This window comes from Fukomys damarensis, unplaced genomic scaffold (genome assembly GCF_012274545.1).
Source record: "Fukomys damarensis isolate Sample0158 unplaced genomic scaffold, DMR_v1.0_HiC HiC_scaffold_16, whole genome shotgun sequence".
Lineage (NCBI taxonomy): Eukaryota > Metazoa > Chordata > Mammalia > Rodentia > Bathyergidae > Fukomys > Fukomys damarensis.
Genome location: NW_022900928.1, coordinates 109,846,600 through 109,867,444, shown reverse-complemented (window position 1 = coordinate 109,867,444; position 20,845 = coordinate 109,846,600). Strand labels below are relative to the sequence as shown.

The window sequence follows — 20,845 nt, the reverse complement described above, 5'->3', positions numbered from 1 at the left end:
TTTGGAGTAGGGGAGGGTGAGAGAGTGGGAGAGAGGGAGAAAGGGAGGAGAAAAAGAGAGAAAGACAGAGAGAGAGAATGAGAATGAAAAAATTGGTGTCACGAAGAGCAGAGGTGATCCCATGCCACCCTGAGATGCTTATTATTAAAGGAATGGCAAAAACTTATGCGTATGGCATCAAATTCTGAAAGTGTTACAAATCCAGTTAGACTATGCAAAGAAAACTAGCATTGTCCATTTTAGAAAGACTAGGGCCACACACACACACACAATTACACTTATTTTCTTTACTCTAATTCAACATATACATCAAGTGCATTTTCTGCACACAGCATAAGAGCGCAAAGGTCCCTGTGATGTGGCTTCTCTTTTCCAGGACGCTTCCCAAATGTTCTTGAAAAAATGTGATTATTAATGTAACTTCTGTTCGTATGGCATTAATTCGATTTTTCACTGGAATTTGAAATTTCTCAGGATATTACTGCTGTCCACTCGATGGATACACATACACCAAACTCAAAATAACAGTGCTAGGGTTAGAGATGCAGCCATGCATCACATAGCCTAGAGATAAAACTAGCATTTTAAGTGAAGGACGAATGCTAGTGGGGAGGAGGATGTCGTAGGCATTTCATGTACATTTAACCTGTTTTTTCCTTGCTGGGTCAGTATGCTACATTTACTTGATTTCTTATTTTCTTGGGTATTTTACAGCTATAATGTGTGGTTGAAAGGACTCAAACAGGTCAGTGTGCCCAAGTACCTGGAGCTAAAAGGAAGAATGTGAGTTATAGCCTAGCACTAAAGACAGAAGAATGACATCACTCTTGACAGTGTGTCACTTAAACAAACACTTAAACTTCTGAACATTCAGCTGTCTACAATCACGTGTACCTTTCTGTAGAGCTCTAAAGAATCCGTCAAAGAATTGCAGGTTGTTGTCATCAACCAAAATAGTCTACCTAAGAGAGACGATTGTGATGGAAAAATGCTTTTCTTAAATGAGAGATGACCCTTCAGAGTTCCTGAGGTTGAAAGCAGACTCGCTTAAGGCTTCTATTAGAATGGAAGAGAATGGCATATGGAGACACAGACGCTCTGTTCAAGAAAGGTTGGGCATGCTAAGAGCTGAGGCCTGATAGTTTAGCAAGCCAGTACCCTGCTGAACATACAGGTAGAGAAGAGGCTAAAAATTCAAAAATTTCATGAAGGAAGAAAGAGAATTAAGAAAGTGGCACAGGGTTATATAGGATCAAATCCTCAAACCTGAAGCACAGGAATTTATTATATGCTATAATAAGCACGCAGCACAGGCAGAAAGAATGAAATGCCACTAGCTCATTAGAGCTGGTTTTATGGATCTTTTATAAAACACTGGCTGGATTGAAAAAGCTGTTAGAAAGAGAGACTCCCCCTCCTTCCCTCCCTCCCTCTCACCATCAGAGATGTTTAAGAGTATGTAGTCTTCCTACACAAGGAGTCACTTGGACTTGCTCATAGCAACTGATCTAATCAGATCTCTGTGGGAGTGGGTACTAGCCTTCTAACCTCTTGTGAATCAGCACACAGTCTGGCAAGTTCAACATGCCCCGGGGTTGTGTCAGAATACAGAACGTCAGGCCCCTCTCCAACCTACTGATGCTGAATCCGCATCGCAATAAGATTCCAGTGGTTTCTTCTCTGCCTTAAAGTTTGAGAAGTAAATCCCTCAGCATCTAACCCACTCTTTAATCCATTCTCTGTACAGTTGACTGAGTAGTAATTAATTTACTTGGTAATCCACGATTAACCCCCTAAGAAGGAAAGTCCTATGAGGATAGGAAAAGGGCATGGAATTTCATGTCCAATAAATATACTCATCTAGGAAAAAGGCCAGAATGATATATACAACCCACCACATCTTTTCTTTACAAGTTGAAAATTCTCTTTTCTTTTCAATGATCAGTAAGGTCAGTGCATTTTTCTTGACAAGCCAATATCCTTGTCTATACTCCTTACCACTCTCTATTAGGACCTGGTGCTCTAAATATGTCCCTCTTCTGCTCACATATATGGCACCCCTCTCAATCTGCCCGTCTTTTGCTATGGGATTTCTCATATTAAAAAGCATCAAAAATCCAGTACCATTTTGTCTTTCATGTTTTATCTCTATTTTGTTGGAGTCCTGGGCTTATGTGCATTTCTTTATTGTTTCCACAGCTTTATTCATTTACTTCACAGGGGTCGGGGATCTAGCTCAGCGATTCGGTGGCCTGCTTTGCAAGTGCAAGGACTCGAGTTCAAAAAAAAAAGTACAAAAAAAAAGAAAAAAAAAGAAAGAAAGAAAGAAAGCACTGTCGTTACTTCAAAAGATTTTGTATCTGTTCCCACAATTTGACTAGTATGGAGTCAGACTCCGATTCAAAATTAATCCAAAACTGTGCACAGCACTCTTGGTCTCTGTCTCTTCATTTCCGAAGTGGGTATAATGGAATCTACATCAGAATAATAGTGATAACAAAAGCACCTATCATGGTCTGGCATATGGCAGGTGCTGCGATCATCTCAGATTTTTCCTGGAGAAAAGTCGAGGTTCATTCTGAAACCACTAAATTTTATCTTACCAGGAATTTGATACTATAGAATGAAGTGATTTCACTGTCAGGAAATCATTTGAACTGTTACATAAAAGTAACTACAAACTATGTATTCCATTGCAGCATTATCATGAATAAGAAAAATTGGAAACAGTAGGCCATAAAAATGTCCAATATGCACATGAGAAAACATTATGCAGGTGGGTCAATAATGTAAAGAGATGTTTAAGATACTGTTGAGTGAGAAAAAGGCAATGTTCATACACACACACACACGCACACACACACACACACACACACACACATACACATACACCTGGTCTTGAGTATGTAAATTTAAATATAGTAGGATGAAAGGAATTCTGGAGAATATGAGCATTATCTTTGTTTTCTGTTACACTGGCTGTGGTCTTCTTTCTTTGTATTTAAAAAATTCCTCCTTCAATTGTTTTTGAATTTCTGCCTTTCTATGCATCTGTAATGCGTGTGTTGCCCAGAGTGTTCCTCTCGCCCTTTTCTCTGCATCTTTCTCGGTAATGTCGCCCACAACCTTGCCCACCCAGCTTTCTCCTCAGCCTTGAACTTAAACCTTCATGATGAAGCTGCAGTCTCCTGGTTCAATCCACCACCCACATACCCAGCCGTTGTGATCCGCACCCACGTCTTCATTTTCTTCTTACTGCCCTCTCACTCATTCATCCCCTACTTCCTGGCTGTGTACTATGTCTCAGATAGTCTAGGAGAAACTCAAGAAATAACAAAAATAGAAGAGGACCTCTCGACTCAAGCAGCCCGCATGTTCCTTCATCTCAGTTGTTTCCCCAGTCATCAGATTCAAATGTCACACTCACCCTTGAGTCCTTCCACTTTTCATTCCTTCTGCCAGTACAGATTTGCTGAACTCCCCAGCTGAACTTCAGCCCAGAAACACCTTTCAGTTTTATGACTTTTTTCCATATCCACAATCAGTATCATCCCACAGTCTATTGTTTATCTTCGATTATTCTGTTACAGCATCCAAAATGGTGCTTTTTGCAACATACTCTCACTTACAACTCTAATTGGTCTCACACTGAGCTACAAAATAAATCATCTGAACACAGAGTTTGGTCAAAATCATCTCCTGTTCAAAAATACCACTGATAACTTCCCATTGAATTAAAAACAATTCCTTAACTTGACCCTTAAAGTTCTCTTTTAATGTATTAAGTTGAACTGAATAACTGAATGAAATATTCATGAATTCAAACAACCATCTCATATGGCACAGTGAAATAGCATTCCTTCCCTTCCACTGCCCTTTACAGCCTTCCAGAGTATAAAGGAGACTCAGCCAGCTTCCCAAGCTTGCCCATTCCTTCCTTGATTCTTTTGCTAAAGGTGTTTGCTCTTCCATGCACTATTTTTCCTTGAATACAGTACTTCTGATCATTCCTAAATTTCATATAAATGACTTCCCCTTTTCTCTGAAGTTATTTCTTCACTACTAGTAATCCTTCCTGGCAATGAAGTCCTTCAAGAAATGACTCCTGCCTCGCCTATGGTACCAATGGGCCTGCACTACTTCCTTCTCCCACTCTGTTGCACACGGCTTGGCTAAGAGAGTACTGTTGTATCGTCTCCTTTATAGCGAGAGGGGCTCTTGCACATCTCTGTGGAACCATGAGTGACTTTTCCGGGTCAGTCTCAATTCTGAATGGAATTTTCACACTGTTCAAGACACTATTTCCTGCATGTTTATTTATTTTGGGATTTTGAAACTTCTGCTTTTATTTTAATTTTTAAAAATCTTTACGAGGTATGAGATTGTGCTATTTAATTTTTTAATTCTCTAATGTTCTTATATAGATTATGATATTTGACAACATGAGTCCGGGGTAATGTCTTAGAAGGTGCTTTATGAATTCATTCATTCTTAATTCCTCTTTGTAAATAAAGGTTTTCAATATGTATATAATCTATATATTTAAGCATGCATATAGACACATGATAATTTGTCAGAGTTTGAATATAATTATGTATTTGGAGTTATGTTCATTTTAAATGTGCCTTCACATACATAATAATCATAATACTATATATATGTATACCGTTTTATAAATACTATATACTGTTTTAACCTTACTGCAGTAAGTAGAACAAATTTAATATTAAGAAAATGATTACATGCCAAAAATTATGCTAGAAAATTAATGTATTATTTGGTCATTTATATGAGGGCTTTGGAGTCAGCCTTTGGGTTAACTGCCCAACTGGAGTCTCAGTTTACTCATCTCTAAAATGCAGACCATACCTACCTCCAAGAATGATAGGGTGAGTTAAATCAGATAACACAGGTTAAGAGCATAGGCCATTGTCAAGCAGATAGTTAAAACAACATATGCGGTTTTATTACTGAAAAACAATTGACAACAAGACAAAATGGTATTTTCTAATATGATTCAAGAAGTTTCTTTATATGTTCTTTAACTATATAGAATGAATATCTATCTAACCTAAATGATTTGTTATTCATTATGGACATTATGGTAATTCATTATGGTAAGTATGACATTATGTTCATTACGGTAACTATGACATTATTTCTAGTGTTTCACAGTATTAAAGAGAGAGAGAGAGAGAGAGAGAGAGAGAGAGAGAGAGAGAGAGAGAGAGAGAAAGAGAGAGAGAGAGAGAGAGAGAGAGAGAGAGAGAGAGAGAGACCTTGTCCCCTCTGCTGTAGCAAAACCTTGGCAAAGATATCACAAGCCCAACAATGCCAAGGCTGGGAGTAGCATTTGGGGAGCATCCATAAGCAAGGCCTATGCTGCAGTTTGGTACTGTCCCCTAGATGGGACATTTCAGAAATTCTTTCCATCTTACTCTAAAATCAAGACAAATCTTTTTTCCATAGAACTTGGAGAACTATCTAAACATATTTTATTTGCTTTTGCACCCCATACTACTTATTTATTATTACTTAAAAACTTATAATAAACATTTCATTTAACTAAAAAACAGAACTAAATGTCTATTTTACATTGTATCCTATCATGAAAGGCAAGCAAACAAAAATAATGGAAGAAAATTCTGATGAATGCATTTATCCATTAAGTAATTAAATTAAAATTCACCAAACATCTACTACGGTAGAGCACTATGCACTAAAAACGTGACTAAAAAACAGTAAAGAATTAACTAATGTCCAAACATGATTATTTGGAAATACATAATATAGACAGCTGACTTTTTTAGAGTTCAGTAGCCACACTCTGTTTGGGTTTGACTCCCTACAGACTGCGTGGATAAGCTGGTTCTTATTACACACAGTCTGCCAGCACACCATGGATGAGTTTCAAAACGGTCCCACAAAATGTATCCTCCATGAGCCACATGGTTAGATCACATGCTGCTTCTCCCACTCTCAAATTGCAACAGAGCTCATTGGTTTCTACTGACAATGCATTGCAGACATTTTTTTTTCAGAAGTTAAATACCAATTTCATCTTTTTTCCAATTTGAACAAATACCTTAAAGGTTAAAATCAATATAACAAGTTGCTAAGTGAGTCTGAAGTTTAGGAATCAGACCATAAAATGTATGCTGTATGGATTTAGATTACAAAAGGTAGAAAATAGTTCCTTTCACCAAACGTAAAATGTTTCACTTACTTGGAGTGAGACCTGGAAAGAAGAATGGTCTCAAGGGTTTTACAATTTCCAGAAGGATTAGTAAGTCTTTTGGGGGGATTTGCTGTATGATTCTACTGAATCATTTTTGATGAACAGTGCAATATAATTTCACCTTTCTCCAGGACTATCCTATTAGAAGGTGTTCAATATCGGAAAGAATGCCACTTCCTTTTTGAGAATACATTGATTTATGTTAGCAAATTCATCCTCCTTTTCAAAAATCTTGTGTGATGCTGCCAACACTGGGTAAGGTTGTGGACAGTGTCATCTGTCCCTTCCCTGTTTCCCACAATAACTCTCTTCAGAAGCAAAGCTCTTCAGAAATGCTCGTGGAATGAATAAATTAAGGTTTTCATGATTATACTTCGCAGAGAAAATTAACCAAGGACAATGTATCACTCTCCTTCAATTGGTCCAAATATTCCTACCCCTAGGTGTACACTCATACGTGCTTAGGGGTCAGTAGTTGAGCACTAATCATTTTTAAGTGTGTAAAAATAAAGCTAAACTGACTATATGACATATTTTGGATAGTCTTGAGAGGAAATCCTACTTTGATACCGAGGGAAGGTTGAAAAAGTGTTATTGATCTCAGCAAGGCAGAAAATGTCTTCCATTTTTTAAAAAGGAAAATTAAGAATAAAGGATTTGATACGAACATACACTTAAGTCAAACATAATGTTAAAGAATTAAAAAAATACCCATAACTTCCCTCCTGAATCAATATCTATCTTGAAATTGAATTTTAAAATTAATATTTTTCATGTAAGGCATAAGGCCCAGATCAATGGATTCAACTGCTTCTGTGGTAAGATGAAGGATTAGTTTCTAAGCTGTCAATTCCAAATAAGGCATATGTAAAATCAGTTCTTTTAAGAACTGACAGCTTTGGCCTTTAGGTATATAAATTGTTGAAGAAAAAAACATAGGTGAAGAAGTTGCAATATTTTATTCGTAAAACTCAACAATACTGAGTCATTCCTGGGCTTTTCGTCTCCACAGCTCACTCATTCTGCCTGGAAAAGGCAAGCCATTTCCTTTACCCATTAAAAAAAATCACTTATCAGTAAGAAATCTGCAGGTAAAAATTATTCCCTAAAACATTACTCCTAAGTTCAAGTTTATACATTTTAAAGTAGATAAACATTTTGGACTTTAAAAAAAAATCACAATAAATAAAATCTGAAAATAAACCAGACATCTTAACATTCATTAATGACTTGTAACATAGGTAAAAATACATAATTTTTCAGAAAATTTCTAATCAAAACAGCCTTGGGTATTGGTTTTATCTGCATAGGAAGTTGCACATGCTACAGACAATAATCAATGTAGGCTTACAGATAAAAGACCAAAGATAAAGAGATTAACTGAAATAAAACATTCAAATTCTTCCCTGATTTTCTTTCATTTAAACAGCTAAACCAAAAAAGCAGTACCTTTTAATTTTCTGAGTGAGTAGTTCCCAACAATGCTTCCTCAGAGATAAGCCGAAGAATCTACCAAAACAAAACAAAAGAAAAAAAAACATACATATAGATAGATTTGTTAACTAAATATCAAAAATTGCGACTCACCAGTAAGCAAATGCGTTCTCTTATATCCAGATAATAAATTTATCCCTTGATATCTGTAGTATAAAAAACGCAATACTTGAATTTTTAAGCTCAATAATGAATTTTAAAGCATCTCACTGTGAGAGCACATAAAGCAGATCCTTTGAAAAACACATAAAAAATAAAGCAAAATAAAAGCGTAAAGCCCCAAACCATTACCAGCACAGCTGCAGCAATACCCCCAAGTCGTCTAGCCTTTGAGAACTGCTGCAGAATTCTTCTCCAGGAGCATTATTTCCAGGCTGGCTTGCTGGCTTTCCAGCTCCAGACAGACGCAGTCTGCAAGCCACAAGCTCGTGTCTGTGTGTGTCAGGGAAAGGGAGGCTGCAAATTAGAAAAAGTCCCCGCAGTGGCGAAAAGGAAAATAAGGCGAGTGGGAGAGGGAGAGAGAGCTCACTAGCCTCAGAATTTTCCAGAATGATGACAAGCCACTCAGCTCCGCCATCATTCACTGACAATAGGATACAGCCTTGGCTTCCAATTTAGCGGTTTGCCATAGGGAGGTCCTGGTACCAAATGCCTGACAGGCATTTTAATTGCCTCCATCCAAGTGTGTCCCCAGGAGCCGAATCTATAAGCCTATGAATGTCATCATCTGGTCTCCTTTGTGTTAATGCCAGGCATGCACACCACACACACACACACACACACACACAGATGCGCTCTGAGTGCTTAAATACAGACAATCTTCAGGCATATAAGATTACAAACAAGTTAAGCTACACAAACTATACATGAATAAATGATGATTTTAAGGAATTTTTACTATTTCCATGAAGGACACCAGAAGAGCCTTATGTTTTGTCACTGGCAGACAATGGCAATATTTTAAAAACTGTTGCATATCACTTAATCATATTCCAAATATAAACTGACAATTTTTATTCCAAAATACAAATAAGACATTCATATGCTAATGTGCATTTTCCTGTGGCAAATTCAATCCTTTTGGAGGTATGATAAGTATGCAGTTTTAAATATTTTCTTTACAAAGGAGCAAGGACAAAAATAAAAAAGGTTAGGAATCTAAGGGTTGATAGGTATTTCAGTGGGCAATCCATTTTATTCTGTTTCCATACAAAAGCAAAAGGAAGTGGCAACTGGCTGAGTGCTGGGATTTAGCAGTCCCTGAGAGCAGAGGCAGAGCTGAATCATGGGCATAATCAGTATCCCTTTCATGTTAGTAACTGAAATTAACAGTTGAGTATCCCTGTTTTACAGTGCCCCTTATAGAGGGAGGTTAAGTGTAGGATAATTCCCCGAATGTATTTCCTGGCAAAAAGGGAAGAAGAAAAATGCTAATAAGGTAAATTAATTTTATGGCATTGTTAGTGCCCCACCAATGAATGGGAGTAAAATTTGATGCGCACCAAAAGGGCCAGCTGCACTGGGAAAGAGTATCACCATGGTTACCGGAAACAGAAAGTAAGGAGGAAAAAAAAAAAGGGTGACCAGAGAGGAGAGGGAAGGAGGCTACAGTACAGAAAATTTAGAGACAAGATGATCTGCTTTATTCTTTTCCTTCCTAACACAAATATCTCTGCCAGTTTTATATTATATTTTGAATTTGTTAAAGTGATTTAAGATCAGCAGCTTATTTTGCTTTCATAAATATTAAATTTGGGTGGTTTTTTTTTTGGTATGAGCTTGATCCTGCTTCTCTTTGCCACTGCACATATACTGAATATGTGGAGTCCCTTTGTTTCACAGGTGAGAAAGCTGAGGCCCAAATGTGAATGAGGTCATGAATCAGGCCCGGCTGTCTGACTGTCCACTGACCACCCTTTCCAACCAAGAGACGTCCTTTCTCTTCTCTCTCCTCACACTCAAAGCTGCAGACAAAACAGACTCCAGACACATCCTTTGTCTATGGATTTGTAAACCTTTCATTTGCTAAAGCAGTAATCTTCCTCTTTAAATCACACTGCAATCATTCTGTGAACTAGCTTAGCTTCACATGGCGCTGGACTGTATTTGAGGTCGGAAAAATCTGGGGTAATGATGTCAATAACTTTTCTTTCATCTCTAGTGTGGCAATCAGATATATCAAGCAAGACTGTCCTTCTGTAGGCCTATCTAGTGGAGCCTGGACTTTATCATCCTACACAAGGTACTTCATCTTACCGGCATCACTTTCTATGCAAGCGTGGAATTGGACAATCAAATTGAACCAGCCTCCCAAAGTTTCTCCTAGATACAGCGAATGGGAGCCTTCCCTGGGTTATCCAAATCATTGAAGCTGGAAAATTGAAAGCCCCGGTAAAATTGAGGGGTTGGTGGGGGACTCAAAAACAGCCACTGGAGGGCGCAATATTTACTAAAATTGGACTACTCTGTACAAGTAGTGGCTAGGATTTTGACCTTGATGCTCTATTGTTTTTATTTTGCTTCAGGGCTGGAAGTGTGACTCAATGATAAAGCATGTAATTAGTGTAATTAGTGTGCACAAGATCCTGGGTTGACTCCCCAGCACCAAAACAAAGAGATCAAAAAATAAATCTTCCCTCCAATATTCAGTTCTTATGACTCATTGATTTTATATTAATTGATATACAGAATCACATATTTAAAATTTTCTTCTACTACACATTAGCTGCAGCCACCACCATCTCTTTTTCACCTCAGCTAAAACAATAAATAAATCACACTAAAAATACATGATTGTCATTGGCAATATTTATAAGAGATTTCATTACTTAGTGAATCCTACATATAGGTTAAGATTCTCCCTCTAAAATGTATCATTCTAAACTCTGTAAAATATCTATTTTTCTTCAGTGATTTTGGACAATAAGTTTATTTCTCACAGTGAATGTTTCATTTTCATCTATTGTTTTCTGTTCACTTGTGAGCACAAAAAGTGATGCATAAGACTCATTTCTAAAATCATTTAATATTTAGGGGCACCTGGTTCAATAAATGTAAATGAATTGATATATTTTTAACATTTGTTTCCAATATGAAGTAAGCACTATATGTTAAATATAATTCTTGCCCTGAAGAAAACTATATTCTAAAAAAAAGATGACAAATAATCTAGAGACTTCTGTGACTTTCTGGGTTTTTTTATATTTATATTTATGCCTGTGAGCCACAACTGTGCTGTTTTCTTTCCCCTTCCTATTTTAAATATGGCTTCCCGTCATCTTGAAGTTTCATGCAGCCCATTGTGATGGGACATACACATTTACTTTAGATACTTACCAGGTGATATGATTGGAAAGCAAAAAAGAACACCATTTCCTGTTCAAGGAACTTCAGTGGCAGTAGAGGGAACACAGAAGTAAGGAAGACATCTTTCCCTTCCCTCCGGGGAGCGTGGGCCTCCTAGGCAGCGCCTCCCTGAAACTGCCCTTCCCACAGCCCATTCGCCTCATGCTACATTTTTCCATAGCACTTATCATACCATGAATTATCTTTCTAATTATATTTATTTGTATTACCTCCTTCCTGCTAGTTCTGCAAGGGCAGTTTGGGGCACTAAGGTACCCAAAGCACTGGAAACAGTACCTCAAACATTCTGGTAATTCAAAAATATGTTTTAAACGGGGTGAATGTGAAAATGACATTAGTGGATGAATTGAAGTGTTTAAATATAAGGAAAGCCTTTATATATTCCATATCAATATCCTTGTTTTATATATTAAATCTTCCTTATACTTTTATTTTTACTATAACCGCCTTAATGGAATCAGTATTTTTTCATAATTTCCACTGTTAAATAAAAATTTATTTAAAATAGAGGTTTTTCTCCTACTTTCTTTACATTCTGTCATAGGGTTATCAGCTCTTAAATATTGAGAAAGAGCTTCTTTGCCTGCTGGTGGTGGTAAAATATCCTACATTTTAATTTTAGATCTTAAAAATAAAATTAGAATAATTAATTAATGCTGCCTCAGAGCAAAAATACTTTGGAACTGCTTCTTTAAATTTGACTATTAAAAAAATAAAATAAAATTTGATTGTTAATACTATATGTGTACTTTAAAATTAATAGAAATAATAATTACACTTGCACTTAGTACACTTGAGTTTGAATTATTCTAATGTAAGAGGAAGATGTGTAAGTACTTTGCAAAATTATTACCATACCCAGATTCACCAAACATTGTCTTCCCTTATTTAATACAGAGACAGTATTTTTTTCCTTCAACAAAGTTGGTCCACAAAAGGATATTATGATATTTAAAAAGAGCAGAAGCAAGAGTCATAATTAGAATTAGCAATCTTAATTACATGAAATGCTAAAATTCTATTACTTTTTACCTACAAAATGACAATCACATAAATTTTAACCTAATACTAAGAGAATCTATAAAAGAATATATAGGTTGAATTGTACATGTTACAACAATGAATTTCACGTCATGTGAGTATCTATCAATACATGGGATTCCATGACCCCTAATTAAAATATGACCATTTCAAACTTAGTCTATGGTGCCTTTTAGATTATTACAAATGATTAGAAGCACAGTTCCAAAAGCTGTTGACTTTTTTAAGGCCATGAGGCTTTTTGGCTTATTTGAGGATCCGAAAATAAGTCCTAAAAATAACGTTTCCTTTGGTAGTACGCGTAAAATACTGTTTTTTAAGAGTACAGTGGATTAACGTAGCAACATTAATGAAACACACATGCTGTAAAGGATGTCTGAATTATGTGATGAAAAGCTGGCTGGGAGTTAAAAGAAAATCACTAAAGACAAACATATGTAAATCTTTCAAACTATAGTGATTATCAATTATTTTAAAAAATGAAAAGATCAACAATAGATTGAGAAACTCATGTAAAGGATTTGAACAGGTGATGATGGAGAAATTTATTACTGAAGCTCAAAAATTTTACGCCTAAAGTAGAATCTAGAATCACCTGCCTCCTTCCCCAAGTTCAATTGCTTATGTTTAGAGGTAAACTACATTAACTAGTATTAACTTATTGTGAATTCAACCTTTTGTTTATTTTCACTAGATTTATGCCACTGAACATGATTATTTGCTTACTTAAAGTTGGAAAGTACATTGATAATGTCCAGGCTCCATGTTCTATTTATTTGCTTTTATTTTAACCACCTCTTACACGTATAACCCAGTAGTAAATATGTTAAACAAAAATATTCAGTATCTTTACTAAAGATACTTTAGATGAAGACTGAATCAGAAATAAAATGTGTTTATAAAGATGCAAAGTGCAGGCCGACACAGGGGTCACTGGCAGTCATCTGACATCTTAACTCTTTTTTTGATTAGATTTGGTTTGCAGTGGGAAAGATGAATTTCAGAACATTCACATTTCACTGGAAAATTTTGCGAAGTAGTTTAAAAATAATTTACATGTTTTTCTTTATCTTTAATTTACATGTTTTTCTTTATCTTAACAGTGTTTTTATTTCATTCATCGAAGACAAACCAATACGATGATGGAAATGGGGGGGAGAAATAGGTTTTTTTGGTCAGGTGGTAAAGTTTGACTAGAATGTAGTGAAAGAGCTTGCTTAAAAGCTGATGAAGTAGTTGAGCCTAAAGTTCTATTCTTCTCACATACTTTCCCCAAAATAAATGGAACTAAACTTTTTATGAAGTCCTTTTTTAAAAAAAAATGACATGAATTATAATAATAAAAAATAATTGTTACTTAAATCCATCAAGTCATAATTTCATTATACTTTAAAATCTATTTTGGGAATAAAATGCTCTTCGGAGAGTTGAAAAGAAAACTATAATAGTAGTCCAAGTGGAACTTTTACACATTGCTGATGGGGATGTAAATTAATGCAACCACTTAGAAGCCTGGCCACATTTAACAACTGCATGTCCACCTTCTGACCTATCCAGCAATACAACTTCTAGGTAGATAAGCAGGAGAAATGAGTACTTATGTCTACCTAAACACACTTAAAAACGTCCTTAGTAGCTCTATTTCTAACAGCATGACACTGCAAACTATGCAAATCCTCCTCAACAGAATGGGTCATCATGTATTTCTATAATGGATTACTACAAACACATACACACACTGGAAAAGATTATTATTACTTGCAACTGCATAGATGAATCTCACAGGCATAATTATGAGTGAAAGAAGCCAGATACAGTGAGGACATACTATATTATTCCACTTGTATGAAGTTCAAGAACAAATCAAACTAGTACTTAGCAGTAAAAATATCTTCTACCTCTGTGGAGAGCAGGGTGAGGACGGCATTTACCGGGAAGAAGTCAGTCTAACGTCTTCCATACCTGGGCAGTAGTGACATGGGGAGCTGGGCAGGGAATAAAGATGTGTGCACTCTGGTATGTTGTACTCAATAATTATAACAATCTCTATGAATAGTGTGCTATCATTGGTTTGGAAACTCCACAATACGTTTTAGAATCTTTAGGGAATATTATGCAAAGGGTTCTCGTATGATCAGATATTTTGCAAATATGCCATGTAACTATGACTTTGTGAATAAAATCCATAAGATGACCATGTGTACATTAAAAAAAGAAACAAACAAAATGTAAGGGAGTATAATTTCCCTAGTAGGGAGAAGGCATTCTACATAGGCCTTACAAATAAATGGCAATGTGAATAAAAATTAAAACAAGCAAATAAAAAAGTGTATTTTAGGAATATCAAGTAGTAAAAGTACTTGTGGCAATTTTTGTTGAAGTACACTGTTAGAACAAAATAATGGACAGTTAAGATGTTTCCCTTTTGTGGTAGGAGGTGAGATGAGGTCTTGCTATATCGTTCAGGCTGGCCTTGAACTCACTATGTACCCCAGGCTGGTTTCAAACTTGAGATCCTCCTATCTCATCCTGCTGAGTTCTGAGATTATAGGCATTTGCCACCACTCCTGACTAAAACGTTTTCAATACATGCCTTTCACAAGAAATCCTTGCCCATCAATACCCTCCATACTTGCTAGTTTATTTCAGGATTCATCTTCCTTTCCAACCCAAGCTTACACTTCCTCTTTGATCTATTTAAAGTTCTGAATCTTTCATAATGGCTTCCAAAACTTTCACAGCACATAATGCCACAAAAGCTCTTTCCTTTCTTGGAATCACACACACACACACACACACACACACACACACACACACACACACATTAAAAAAAAACTGCGATAGATGATATGTGGCCTTGGGCTGATTTTCAGTTATTTATATTCAGTTTTTGAATATACTATTGACCAATTTGAAAAATATAAGACATAATTCTGATACATATAAGCAGATAAGCATATATCATATGCCAACTTCTCTGAGTAGATTATTTTCTTTAACAATTCTGAGAATTATATACCTGTATATTATTATTAAGGAACTAGGAGGCAGGGGCTGTAGCAAAGTGATGCCCTGCCTCCTGCCTCACAAGAGCAAGGTCCTAACCTTTAGTAAGGTGCTCAAGGACAGACAGCTGAAAAGTAGTAGAGGAATTCAATCCCTGGACTTCAGAGTCAATTAGTTTGTAATTCAGCCTAACATTTAAAAGATACCGGAAAAGAAAAAGATAAGTTAAACTAACAATTTTTCATTTACACTTACAAGATATCAGAAGAAGAAAAGAAAAGATTAAACATGGAATTAAGACTCTTACATTATAAAACAGACTACATATATAAATAGGTTGTGCATAAAAGATAGTACTATAAACACAGATTTTTTTTTTACTTTCCAGAATAAATTCAGATTTAAATAATACACCTGTGAACATAGCATTTCTGTAGCTGAGGGAGACATTGTACTTTTATTTTCAATATTTCTGTTCTATTCTTGAAAGAGAATAGACTTGAATGAGATGTACATTCACCTCTTTTAAAGAACTTTCATTGTTTGATAATCGGAACTTGCTATGTTTTTAAACATCTTGTTAAAATAAATCTATATTTTTTGAAGTACAGCTAATAGTAATGTGTCTTAAAAATCACTGCCTTCATTTTGAGTTAAAAATCATCAACTAACATGATGAATCTTAAATATCACCTCAGAAAACATTGTATCAATGTCAGGCTATGTAATCCATGTGTTGTATAAGTTAAAATTTTTTATAATTAAATTTGAGGTATGAGATCCTCCTACCTCATCCTGCTGAGTTCTGGGATTATAGGCGTGTGCCACCATGCCTTCCAAATAACTTTCCTTCCAAATAATTCCATTCTCTCCATCAAATTTTCCATAAAATATTACCTGCTCCGTAAGGATTCAGCTGACCATTGTTATTTAATAATGCAATGTGCAAATTTATTTCCATCTTTCCAATAACTTAAATACACTGACATAAGCTGGTTTCCTTCACTGCTGGAGATATGGCTAATCTATAGGCAAAACATATTTGCAAAAGGGATAGACAAAATTGTGTGGAAATTTTTTCACGAGATAAAATTTTCATCTAGTAGTGTGTCAAGCACAATCTTCTCCGTGAGTCATCAGTTTCTTGGCCGATCTTCCTAGATGCAGGAAATGAACCCTCACTTATCAAGTCTCCACAAGTGGGGCTATTACAATTTTTTTCATTAAGTTCATTGGTACTTTTTAGGTATACAGTGCAGTTACATTTGTCATCGGGATCTTGTTTGTACCTTTACATGATGTATCATTGGTTCTCATTTTTCCCCATACCTCTGCTTCCCTTTACCCCCTCCACCATTCCCCATTTACAAGGACTTTGTTTCCATTTTTTCCTTTTCTCATATTTTTTCTTTTCACTTACAGTTTAATGGAAGGCCAAAGGATGGCACATACTCAAATACTACAAAATCATAAGCGACAATGCATGGTATGAGATCTAAATTCCTAATTTTGTGTTGAATTTGCTAAGCAGAGTTATTTTGTTTATTTGCTTTCTAAGCTTTGAAGATGAATTTATCTCAGCATTCTCCAATCTTGTCATTCCTTCAGTTTTTGGCAACACAGAATTGGAGAGTAAGGAGTCAAGCAGTACTTGAGAAGTCAGCAAACACCACATCCTGGAATGAAGTCGTCTTTAACCTTCCCATTACCAGGTTACTCTGAAAAGGTTTCCTTTTAGATCTCCCACAGAGATTTCTTTAATGTTTAATATTCCCTTTTCAAACTGAAAGATATCTGTTGTGAAGGTTTAATAAATGACACACTGTATGTAGCATGAAGATGTATATATTATCTGAAGATATATATATATATTTCTGAAGATATATATATATATATATATTAACATTTCATTAAAAGCTGAAATCTGCATTCCCAAAATTTATGAAGCTCAAACTTATTCTCACTGTACAGGAGGCAAGGTACTACGGTAGTGGCCATTATGAATTGCATATGTACTTTTCTTTTTACTTGTTACTGGAAATTAAAGCCAGGGGTGCCATATCAGTGAGCTACATCACCAGTTCCCTGCATTCTTCTCTCTCTCTCTCTCTCTCTCTCTCTCTCTCTCTCTCATTGAGTTTATTGGTACATTCTAGGTATACAGTACAATTACATTCATTATTGGGATCTTGTACCTCTACATGCCAGGTCTTGGTTCTCATTTTTTCCCCTTGTCCCTGCCCTCCCTTCACCTCCTCCCCTTCCCATTTACAAACACTTTATTTCCATTTTTTCATTTTCTCATATATTTTCCCCTGCTTTCTTCTAACCATTTTATTTCTGAGCCAGTCTTCTAAGTAGCCCAGGCTGGCCTAGAACCTGCAATCCTTCTGTCCAGCCTTCAGAGTAGGGAACAATACAGACAAGAACCCTCCATGCGCAGCTACATATGTCATTTGTTAGTCCCTCTCTTTTCTCTTCCTCTAGTCTTTCCTTGTATCAGGGTTACACAGAAATGAGAGAATTGATGGCTACACAAGTATTTACAGATATTTTAAAATGAAAGTGAACTACAACACACTTTAAGACATTCAGTGGTACCTCTAAATGTGTACTAATGTCCCAAATTGTCACATTTATTAAAATCAAGGGATAGATGGTAGATATCAAATTCCTCATTGGAGAAGAAAACTGGACTTTGATGACAACTAGGATTACTCTTTTTATTAATGTTTCATGTTTCACTACCTTTCTAAGTAACAAAGAATTTTAGGTTTAAAAAACCCCTGCTGACTTTTAAATTTTAAAAAATCACACATGATCAATGTCTATATATGAATATTCCCTTTCAGCAGCATCATTAGGTTGGTTTGAGAGATTCAATTTATGACCTTGCATTGTATTATTGACATCATTTCCATTTCTTTATGGCTTTTCTCATTTTACTTGTAGTAGTAAACATATAATTGAGGCAACAGTATGTTTTATTTATTTTTAAAAACTCAAACATTTTTCTACACATTATCATCTACATTGAAACATATTTCATATAAACTGCAAAAATAACACTACTGTAAGCAGCTGGCCTAATGAATCTGTTTGGGAAATTTCTCCATCCCCAGGACCACGCCCCTTTTTTCTAAAATTGTCATATTCTTTTTCTTTTTTCCTTTTTTTTTTTTTTTTTTTTTTTTTTTTTTTTTTGTTGTTTTTTTTTTTTTTTTTTTTTCTGTACTGGAGATCAAACTCTGGACCTTGTGCTTGTGAGATAGGTGGTGGAACCACTGAGCTAAATCCCCAGCCTAAAATTGTCATATTCTTGAGTTTTATTTCCATTCTTTTTGCTTTACTTTTCAATTCTTCCTACTTTTCATCCTGACATCATGAGGAACATGGGCAAGTACTAAAGAAATCATTCACACAAGCTTTCTTTTACACTTATTGGTTGCATGTTAGCTGAGGGCCAAATCCAGATATTTATGTCATTTTCTTTTTCTAATAACTGATACTTATTTTTACATTGTGTATAATAACATTAATCTGATTTGTGGAGACTGACCTAGAAAAAACTAGAAAGATAAGTGAGTAGAAAAACAGTCATTGTGCATGGCAATGTAGCATTGTACTTATTTATTTTTAATCTTGTAGATCTAAAAAAGTAAGGACAATCAAATGCCCAGCTTGTGGATATTTTCTACTGCAACACATGGGAGTACATCTATCACATATTAGAAAAAAGCTAGAGAGGCCTCAGTGACTGTTTTTTTCTAGAGGGGAAGGTTTTTTTTTATAATCTTTTTATAATTTATTATAATTTGGGGCTGTTCAATAAAGTATATGATTGATTGATGGGCCAGTGAAAGAAGGGGATCTGGAGTGTTCATTAAGAAATGCCCAAAGAATGGATAAAGAGAAAACTTTGAGAAAATGGCACTCAGAACACTCAGTTTAAAGGCAAGTGCGACGAAAGAGAAATTTACTGTATGAAAGAGAAAACTAAGAAACAGGCAGGGATTAAAAGGATGATAAAACAACACAAAAACATCAGGTATAAATCTGATTAAAAGGAAGTCAATAAAAACTGACGATATACCTGAGCTGAGACACTCAGAAGGCAAAGCAAAAATAAGGGGGACTGGCAGAGAAGCACTGGAGAATGAAGAACTTCAGATGCCAAGTGGGTTTCATTAACAAACTCATGAGCCCGTCTGGCAGGTGAAGCAGGCTGAGGCTCTTGAAAGATCTTATTGAGTAGCTGGCATTACTGAGTGCCCAGCTGTGTCTGAATGAGAGGACTTTTTAAACAGTGACATTGTTCCAAGGAAATCTTGAGTTTCACATGCCCTCTACTACAGTTTTATAAATCATGTACAGCATCAATATTCACCAACCACCTGCAATCAGCACTGCTCCAGGATTTGCTAGGCAACCCAAGCTTTTGACAGGGAGCATTTTAATTCAGACATTGATCCTGCACCCAGGACTCATAGGTATGGACGATGTGCAAAGGAGTTTTGTTCATCAGTTCATCAACAGCATAAATAAGTCCATCTTATCCCCAGGATTATCCTGGAAAGAGAGAATGTCACCGTCAATGTGCCTATGGTCTTGAGGTGCAGTCAGCAGTTGCTGTGTGAGACAAAAAGTATGTCACCACGCTGGATATATTCTTTAGGTTAAATGCTTGGCTGCTTATATAAAAATATCCTTGCTTAGAATAATTTTCTTTTCAGATGTCTGTGCACCAGATAAGAGATTCAAGATGATATCATTTAGATCCAGAGACCCTGATACTAATACTCCACGTAGGCAAATAACAGGAAAAAAATTTTTAATCTGACTTTTGGATTGAGTGTATAGATCATTGCAAAATGCTGTGTTTTGACAAGAAACATGTTTTGAGGTAGTGAAGATGGATTTGTAACATTCCATGAAACATCCTAATAATATCTGTTAGTTAACAAAAAGCTAATGGTCCAAGAGAGAAATATCACAAAATTATATGTCAAATGTGAGAAAAAGAGAAGCAACTTTGGAATTATTTACCTAATTTTTAAAAAATTATAGCTGGAAAGAGCTGTTAAAAGAAAACCAGACATAACTCATTGCATAATATAATTTGACATTTTCCACTGAGTTTGTTATTCCTCCCCATACATGTTATGCCAATCTGAAACACCATTAATGCAAAAGTGTTTGAAGTTCAGATTTACATACATATTCAATAGTGAGTGTATCTATGAGGAATGATCACAAGTGAAGGGGCCAAGCAGTGAGCCTGCAGAAAGGGCCTAGCTTGTGGTAGAACTGAAGCCAACTGGGAGGCTCACAGCAGACGGCTTGAACAAGTCCACTGTGGCAAGAAGAATCTTGGTGTTCTGTGCATTCTTCAGAAGCTTTGAACTCTGGGAGCACAGGACTTTGCTGAAAAGCATACACAGAATGGCATCGCTACCAAGGGGTGGCAGTGAGCAAGGAAAATTATGTCCTATAATGTGAAGCAAGTAAAGGGTCTTTCAGTCTCTTGATCATAGACCACAAAAATGAGGATTATGAGGATTCTGTTCTTTGTGCCTGTGGAAAGGTTTGGACGTCAGAGCCTGACATTGCCCCCCATCGCTACTGAGATGAAACTGTGATACTGGAGACCATGATATACCTGTAGTTTAGGTATGTGTGTGTGTGTGTGTGTGTGTATAT

The 20,845-nt window shown here is 35.9% G+C and overlaps 1 protein-coding gene across 14 annotated transcripts in view; it reads right to left on the bottom strand.

Moving 5' to 3' along the window:
- Window positions 1-20,845, bottom strand: part of Map2 (microtubule associated protein 2) — a 202,984-nt gene that overhangs the window by 127,762 nt on the left and 54,377 nt on the right. For 4 of the 14 annotated variants that reach the window (XM_010616061.3, XM_019206324.2, XM_019206322.2 and 1 more), the window contains exons 1-2: window positions 8,024-8,408; window positions 7,688-7,747 (exon numbers count right to left, since the gene is read on the bottom strand). The exons of 1 other annotated variant lie outside the window; for it this stretch is intronic. The gene's annotated coding sequence lies outside the window, so the exon portion shown is untranslated. Of the gene's footprint in view, window positions 1-7,687; window positions 7,748-7,825; window positions 7,867-8,023; window positions 8,411-20,845 lie in introns of those variants that run through there. 9 more of the 14 variants (XM_033764594.1, XM_033764593.1, XM_033764596.1 and 6 more) reach the window with 7 other exon arrangements.